Source organism: Sapajus apella, unplaced genomic scaffold (genome assembly GCF_009761245.1).
Source record: "Sapajus apella isolate SASKATOON/1434 unplaced genomic scaffold, GSC_monkey_1.0 scaffold73, whole genome shotgun sequence".
In the NCBI taxonomy this organism is placed as follows: domain Eukaryota; kingdom Metazoa; phylum Chordata; class Mammalia; order Primates; family Cebidae; genus Sapajus; species Sapajus apella.
The window spans coordinates 4109501-4118216 of record NW_022437013.1 but is presented as its reverse complement, the minus strand read 5'-3'; the positions used below and the strand labels follow the sequence as shown (position 1 = coordinate 4118216).

The 8716-nt window shown below is 35.0% G+C and overlaps 1 pseudogene; it reads right to left on the bottom strand.

Moving 5' to 3' along the window:
- Positions 1-3248: 3248 nt before the first annotated feature.
- Positions 3249-3341, bottom strand: LOC116531957 (annotated as a pseudogene).
- Between the last annotated feature and the right edge of the window lie 5375 nt (positions 3342-8716).

Here is an 8716-nt window from a genome sequence, read left to right as displayed (position 1 = left end):
CAACTATTTTACATGCGCACATTGCCTATCCACAAGTACCACCATCCGTGGATTTACTGAATATCTTATTCATCATCACAGTATCTTTGCAACATGCATTCTAATTTAATAATTCATTTATCAGCCAGAAAACAAAAAGAGAGACAATAGTCTCATATTCATTGGTTTCACAGATCTTACCATGGATGCCATCACTCAGAAGCAGCTAGCCTTATTGAATGGTGCATTACCTAACACTGAATCAGTTACAGCCTTAACTAGGAGGTTACACATTGTGAAGTTGAAGTACTGTTGTATGGATATAGTTCTGCTTTGAACTGGCTACCAATATCTCTCTTATAGCCAGGCTATCAAATAGTGGAAATAGGGATAGCATCAATCATTATTACACCTAATGACCCACTCACAAAAAGTTGCTTCACTCCCTGCAACCTTGGACTTGGTGTGGTTATAATTTTTAATTCCAAAGGTAATGGTATTTCCACCACATGACAGTTACAGCAATCCAATACAGGCAAACTATCAACGGCTCAGTTTTTCTTGAAATAAAAATTGGGATTAATAAACAAACAAAAAACCCAAACAGGCAAGCAAAACAAAAACAAAAATCCCTAGTGAATATGGAATATATAGTGGAGAAAGAAAGTTATAAATGCCACTACAGCCATATGAACAAATTAACTCAAAATGAATCAAAGACCTAAATGTAAGAACTAAAAACTAAAATTCTTAAAAGAAAACATGGGTGTAAATCTTTGTGACTGACCTTGGGTTAGGCAATGGTATTTTTAGATATAATACCTAAAGCACAAACAATTAAAGAAAATATATTGGATTTTATCAAAATTTAAAACTTTTGAGCATCAAAGGACACCATGAATACAAGAAAAAGACAGCATTCATAGTAGAAGGAAATATTGGCAAATCATATATTTAATAAAGGACTTATATCCAGAATGTATAAAGAGCTCTTGCAATTCAACAATAAAAAGACAACCCAATTTGAAAATGGGCAAAGGATTTGAATAGATATCTCTCTAAAGAAGATCCAGAGGTGCCTATTAAGCACATGAAAAGACATTCAATTCCATTAACCAGCAGGGTAATGCAAATCAAAACCATAGTGAGACATTATTTCATAGCTGCCAGGATGACTAATTAAAAAAAAAAATACAGACAACAACAAGCATTGATGGGGATGTACAGAAATCGAACCCTCATTACTGGTGAGAATATAAATTAACACAGCCACTTTGGAAAATGGATTGGCAGTTTCTCAAAAGGTTAAACACAGAGTTACAACATAACTCAGTAATTCTACACTTATTCTGCATAATCAAGAGAAACGCAAACATATGTCCACATAAAAACTTGTATTTAAATGTTCATAGCAGTGTTATGCATAGTAGCCAAAAAGTGGAAACAACTGTCCATCAACTGATGAACAGATAAACAAATTATGGTATATCCATACAATGGAATATTATTTAGCCATAAAAGGAATAAACTACTGATATATATTACAACATGGATGAGCCTTGAAAACATTATGCTAAGTGAAGGAAGCCAGGCACAAAAGGCCACACGTTATATGACTCTATTTATATGAAATGTCTAAAACAGGCAAATCTATAGAGACAGAAAGTACATTAGTGGTTGTCTTGAACTGGGAGTAGGAAGAAAGAAGTGACTGCTAATGGGCATGGGTTTCTCGGGGGTTGTTGAAATGTTCTGCAATTATATAGTAGTTAGTGATGGCTGCACAACCTTGGAAAATAGACTCAAATAAACTAAAAAAAAAAAAAAAAACTGCCTAAGTATCCTTCAACAGCTCAAATAAATGTATAAACACTCTGAGCTACATCCATACAATAGAATACTACTTAGCAATAACATCAATGAACTACTGTTAAACACAACTTTGATAACTTTCAAATTTCTTATGCTAAGTAAAAGATGTCAGCCTCAATAGACTGCATAGTGTAGGATTCCATTAATATGGTATTCTAGAAAGACAAACAATAGGGACAAAGAACAGTGTGTGCCAGAGATTAGGTGCGGGGGGAAGGTATGATTACAAAAGGATAGCACAAGGGAGGTTTTAGGGTTACAAAAGGGTATTTGATTCTAATTGTGGTCAAAACAAATTCTAATCATGCTGGTAACACAAATCTGTACATATATTAAAATTCATACAACTATACACCAAAAAGTCAATTTTATTGTATGTTAATTTAAAAATGAAATGTTCAAATATGGCAAATTTTTATGATTGGGTAAACTCAATGGTAGGTATATGGATGGTCTATCTAGTTTACTCTGTACATTTTTTAACTTTTTATTTTTAAAGAATTCTAGATTTACAAAAAGTGGAAAAATAGTACAGAAGCCCATGTACCCTTCACCCGATTTCCTCCAGTGGTTGCAAATTAGACAACTGGAGTACAATATCAAAATCAGGAATTTGACATTGGTAAAATATATATAATTTTAATGTATATATTAAGTGGAGCTGCCACCACAATCAAAATATAGAACTATATCATCACCACAAGGATTGACATTGCTACCTCTTATTAGTCACACCCAATACTCCATCCCCTCAGCATTCCTAACCCCTGGCAACCACTAATCTGTTTTCCATCTCTGTAACTTTATCATTTTGAGAAAGCTATGTAAATGAAATCATACAACATGTAACCTCTTGAGGTTAGCTTTTTTTCACTCAGCATGTTCTTGAGACAAACCCCAGTTGTTACATGTATCATAAATGTACACATTTTTTATTGTTGAATAGCATTTCAGCAATAAAGGATATGCCACTGTTTGTTTACACATTCACCAACTGAGGGACATTTTGCTTGTTTTCAGTTTTGGTCTACTACAAACAAAGCTATGTGAACAGTAGTATACAAGTTTCTGTGCAACCATCAGTCTTCATTTCTCTGGAAATGAAAAGTCTAAGATTTCAATTCCTGGGTCATAGAGTAATTGCAATATGTAGTTTTTAAGAAACTGCCAACCTGTTTTCCAGAGTGGCTGTGAGATTTCACATTCCCACCAGCAATGTATGAGATTCAGTTTCTCTGCATCCTCACAAGTATCATCTGTCATTTTTTTTCTTTAGCCATTCTAATAAATGTGCAGTAATATCTTTTTGTTGATTAAGTTTGCATTTTCCTAATGTCTTATGATATTGAACATATTTTCATGTGCTTATTTGTTAATTATACATTTTATTTGGTGAGAAGACTCTGTGCTTTTTACCTATTTTCTTGTGCAGGGGCCATGCTAATCTTGTCCGTGTCATTCCAATTTTAGTATATGTGCTGCTGAAGCAAGTAGACCTTTTACCCATTTTGTAATGGGGTTGTTTATTTTTTCTAATTTTGAGTTTTGAGAATTCACTATATATTCTTCATATGAGCACTTTGTCAAATATGTTGTTTGTAAACATAGCTTATTTTTTCGTCCTCTTCTCATGGTCTTTCACAGAATTAAAGTTGTTAATTTATTCATTTTTTCCTTTATGGATTGTGCTTTTGTTGTCATGCCTAAGAATCCTTCATAAAGTCTAGGTCCTTAAGTTTTCTCTTATATTCTAAAATTTTTATAAATGTATGTTTCAACTAACTTCAATGATCCATTTTGAGTTAATTTTTGTATAATGTGTGACATTTAGCTTGTGGTTCATATTTTTGCCTATACATTTTGTTTATATGTCACTTTTTGTTCATATTTTGTTCATTTTTTTGTTCACATGTCATTTTTTTGTTCATATGTCTCGCTCCAGTGCCATTTGTTGGAAAGAATATCTTTCTTCCATTGAGTTACTTTTGCGTGTTTGTCAAAAAACACTTTGATATATTGGTGTGAGTCTATTTCTGAGTTCTCTATTCTATTCCATGGATTTATGTATCTATACCTGCTTCTATAGCGAAGTCTTGATTACTGTCGCTACATAACAATTCTTGAAACTGGGTATACTGATTCCTCCCATTTTATTCTGACTTTTAAGAATTGTGTTTTTGACTTTCCATACAAATTTTATAATAATCTTGTCTATATAAAAAAATCTTGCTGGTATTTTTAATAGAAATTGTGTTAAACCTATATAGCAATTTTGAGATAATTAACTGCATTGAATCTTCTAATCCATATACAATATATGCCTCATCTTTCATTTGTTTGATTTCTTTCCTTAGTTTCTTGTAATTTTCACCATACATGTCCTATGCATGTTTTGTTAGACTTTCACTTAATATCTTTCTTTTTTTAATGGTACTTCAAGTTCTGGGGCACATGTGCAGATCCTGCAGAATTGTCGCATAGTACGCCTATGCCATGGTGGTTTGCTGTCTCCATCCCCCGTCACCAACATCAGGCATTTCTGCCACTGTTATCCCTCCCCATACTCCCCACCCCCAAGTGTCCCTAGACCCCCATCCCCCAACAGATCCCAGTGTGTGACATTCCCCTTCCCATGCCCATGTGTTCTCCTTGTCCAACACCTGCCTATGAGTGACAACATGTGGTGTTTGGTTTTCTCTTATTGTGTCGGTTTGCTGAGAATAATGGTTTCCAGATTCATCCACAACCCTACAAAAGACATGAACTCATCCTTTTTTATGGCTGCATAGTATTCCATGGTGTTAATCTGCCACATTTTCTTTGTCCAGTCTATCATTGATGGGCATTTGGGTTGGTTCCAGGTCTTTGCTATTGTAAATGGTGCCACAATGAACATATGTGTGCATGTGTCTTTCTAAAAGAATGATTTATAATCCTTTGGGTATATACCCAGTAATGGGGTTGCTGGGTCAAATGGAATTTCTATTTCTAGATCTTTGAGGAATCGCCACACTGTCTTTCACAATGGTTGAACTTATTTACACTCTACCAACAGTATAACAGTGTTCCTATTTCTCCACATCCTCTCCAGCATCTGTTGTCTCCAGATTTTTAATGATCACCATTCTAACTAGCATGAAATGGTATCTCAATGTGGTTTTGATTTGCATTTCTCTAATGATCAGTGATGATGAGCATTTTTTTCGTATGTTTGTTGGCCTCACAAATGTCTTCTTTTGAAAAGTGTCTCTTCATATCTTTTGCCCACTTTTGAATGGGTTTGTTTGTTTTTTCTTCTTGTAAATGTGCTGTAGTTCTTTGTAGATTCTGGATATTAGCCCTTTGTCAGATGGGTAGATTGCAAACATTTTTTCCCATCCTGTTGGTTGCTATTTCACTCTAGTGATTGCTTCTTTTGCTGTACAGAAGCTCTTAAGTTTAATTACATCCCATTTGTCTATTTTGGCTTTTGTTGCCATTGCTTTCGGTGTTTTACTCATGAAGTCCTTACCTATGCCTATGTCCTGAATGGTTTTGCCTAGGTTTTCTTCTCAGTTTTTATGGTGTTAGGTTTTATGTTTAAATCCTTAATCCATCTGGAAGTAATTTTAGTGTAAGGTGTAAGGAAGGGGTCCAGTTTCAGCTTTCTGCACATTGCTAGCCAGTTTTCCCAACACCATTTATTAAACAGGGAATCCTTTCCCCATTGCTTGTTTTTGTCAGGTTTGTCAAAGATCACATGGTTGTAGATGTGTGGCATTACTTCTGAGGCCTCTGTTCTGTTCCATTGGTCTATGTCTCTGTTTTGGTACCAGTACCATGCTGTTTTGATTACTATAGCCTTGTAGTATAGTTGGAAGTCCAGTAGTGTGATGTCTGCCCAGATCTGTGCTGACAACCCATGGCACCAGCCGGAGCTGCTGCTCAGATATGTGCTGGTAACTCATGGCACTTTTCAGCCTGACAGTGATATCCTGGTCTGTGGGTTGCAGCAGCCATGGAAGAAGCGCAGTATCTGAACCAGAGTGCCGGGGGTGGGGAAAAAGTCCCTGATCCTCTGGTCAATTGCAATTCCTGGGTGAGGCAGTGCCCTGCCCCACCTCGGTTTGCCCTTCTTGGGCTACACCCACTGTCCAACCAATCCCATTGAAATGAACATGGTACTTTGGTTGGAAATGTGGAGATTACTCACCTTCTGCATCTCTCTCACTGGGAACTGCACTCCGGAGCTATTCCTATTTGACCATCTTGGCAGAATCCCTAAATATCTAATTTTTAATGGATTTTGAATTGTATTGTATTTTAAAGTTTGCATTCCTCATGTTCACTGTTAGTTTCCAAAAATTCAATTGATTTGTGTATGTTAATCTTGTATCTTCCCACCCTGCTGAATTCACTTATTAGTTTCAGGAGTTTTTTCATTACCTTGGGATTTTCTATATGGATCATCATGTCATCTTTAAATAGAGATACATTTATTTCTCCCTTTCAAATCTCAATGCCTTTTCTCTTTCTTGCCTCATTGTACTGGCTAAAACCCCTAGTACTATATTGAGTAGCAGTGGTGAGAATAGACATCCTTAACTTGTTTCTAATCTTATCTAGAAAGCATTCAGTCTTTACCATTAAGCATGACATTAGCTGTAAGGGGCTCTTTTGTGGGTGTTCTTTATCAAATTGAGCAAGCTTCTATTTCTAGGGTTTTCTGAGAATTTTTTTTTAATTATGAATGGGCGTTGAATTTTGTTAAATGCCACCTCTGTATCCATTGATATAATCACATGATTTTCTTCTTTATTCTGTTAATATGGTTTATTACACAGATTAATTTTCAAATGTGTAACACTTTTAATGTGTGATATATTTCTTAATTTTTTTCTTAAAGCAAATATGAAATGAGGTATTTTTCTGTACTTCTTCAAAACAATTTCAAAATTACACAGACTTATAAAAACCTAAGCAGAGTGTAAGCAATTAATTACTTAGAAAAATATGTGGCAGAAGGACATATAGCTCAGTAGTCAAAAAGGGAAACAATTTAGAAAGTGTAACTCAAAGTTAAGTAGTACTTAACCCAGGCTTCACAATAGAATCAGATGAGACACTTTTACAAAATACTTTTAACTATGGTTTCATTGATCTGGTATGGTCTCAAGCATTACTATTTTTCAGAGCTACCCTGGTAATTCTAAAGTACAGCCAGTGCTGAGAACCACTCATATTGTGGAAAGAACTTAACAATGTGGACTTCAGAGTCAGATGTAAAGTACCCAGTGGTATACATTATACATATAAAGAATACATTTATCAGACTCAGAATATAGAAGTATCTTGTACAACTTATGGGAAATATTCATAGAAAGTGAAACCACATCTGTTTTCACCCTCTTCTCCTTCCTGCTGGTTAAAATGTGAATGACTTAATTTGTGTCCACACAGCCAGGTATTGAGAGCGGCAGAGCAACAAGATAAACTGGAACCTTGTGATTACAGAACAACTATATCAGCCCTGGAAAACTTCCTTACAAATGTTGTTTAAAAAGTCTGAGAAAAATAAGCTTATACATTTCTTGAGCCCCTGTTATTCATAGTTTTTCACTTACTCTCTTATACCTGATATGAAGGAGAAATCGTTAAATATTGGCATGCTTTAAATCACTGTTGGTGGGCCAAAAACTGAGAATAATCTGAAGGATGGGAAGTAGATGGGCTCTGATTGAAGAAGGAACCACAGCACAGGACACACATGGGAGATAATTCTTATAGATGGTGAAATTATCCCAAGAGTTCTCTATACCAAAAGGTGAAACCTAGAACCAAGGGGTGATGTTAGAGGCAGCCACTTTGTATACAGGAAGAAAAGCCAAAAAAAAAAAAAAAAAAAAAAAAAAAAAAAAAACTCAGCCTCTTTTTATCCATCTACCAATCACATGGACCAGAAAGCGGTAACAGAGGAATCTGTCTTCAAGTGAATGCGGTAAGTATAGGACCTTAAGGCTGTGAGACAGGGTAGTGCCTTGGGTGATGATGGGCAATGGCTAAGAAAATAAAAGTATTCATGAGAAATAGCAAAGCACATATATTCACCAAGGTACCCTTCCTTAAGGCATATTCTCCATCTCCCTCACTCTCACTGAAAATAGTACCTATGTCTGTTTCCCCTATTCTCTGAAATAAGTTGCATACCCAGAGGAAGTACACAGTCTAATACGATATCTTAACTACAAAGAGAAGCATATAATAAGAGACTTGTCAAACATTTAGACACAGAAAATCCCATGAAATATAGACAACAAACTCAACAAATTAAGACTTTCACTAGAGAAATAGTCCTCAGAACACGAATATACAATGATAATAACCTCAAAATGATAAGAAAAGATATCACATCTATGAAAGATCAAGCAATTATGAAAATAATAATAGGCAAATATGAAAACTTAAGATACTTTTAAAAGGAAATAATAGGTGAAATTAGAGGCATGAAGGACCAATCAAGACATTTTCATATTTTTCTAAAAGAGTTCCATTGAATAAAATTGGATAAAATGAATAGGGAGCAATATTTAAAGAATAAATAGCCAAAAAGAAAAACCTCTTCAGGGACAAAATCATTAATCCTCGAATTGAAAGGACCCTCTGATTGCCCAGCAGGATGACTTATGAAAACAAGAAAAGGAACTTTTTAAAAAAGACTTAAAATTAGATATACCACAGTGAAATTTTAGAGCATCAAGTATAACATGAAAATACTAAAAGCATTCAGAGTCAAAGACCACCTACAATGGAAAAATAATCTGTCTGACATCAGATTTTTCATTATCAAAATCACATGCAGGAAAGCAATGGAGCAGTATCTTTAAAC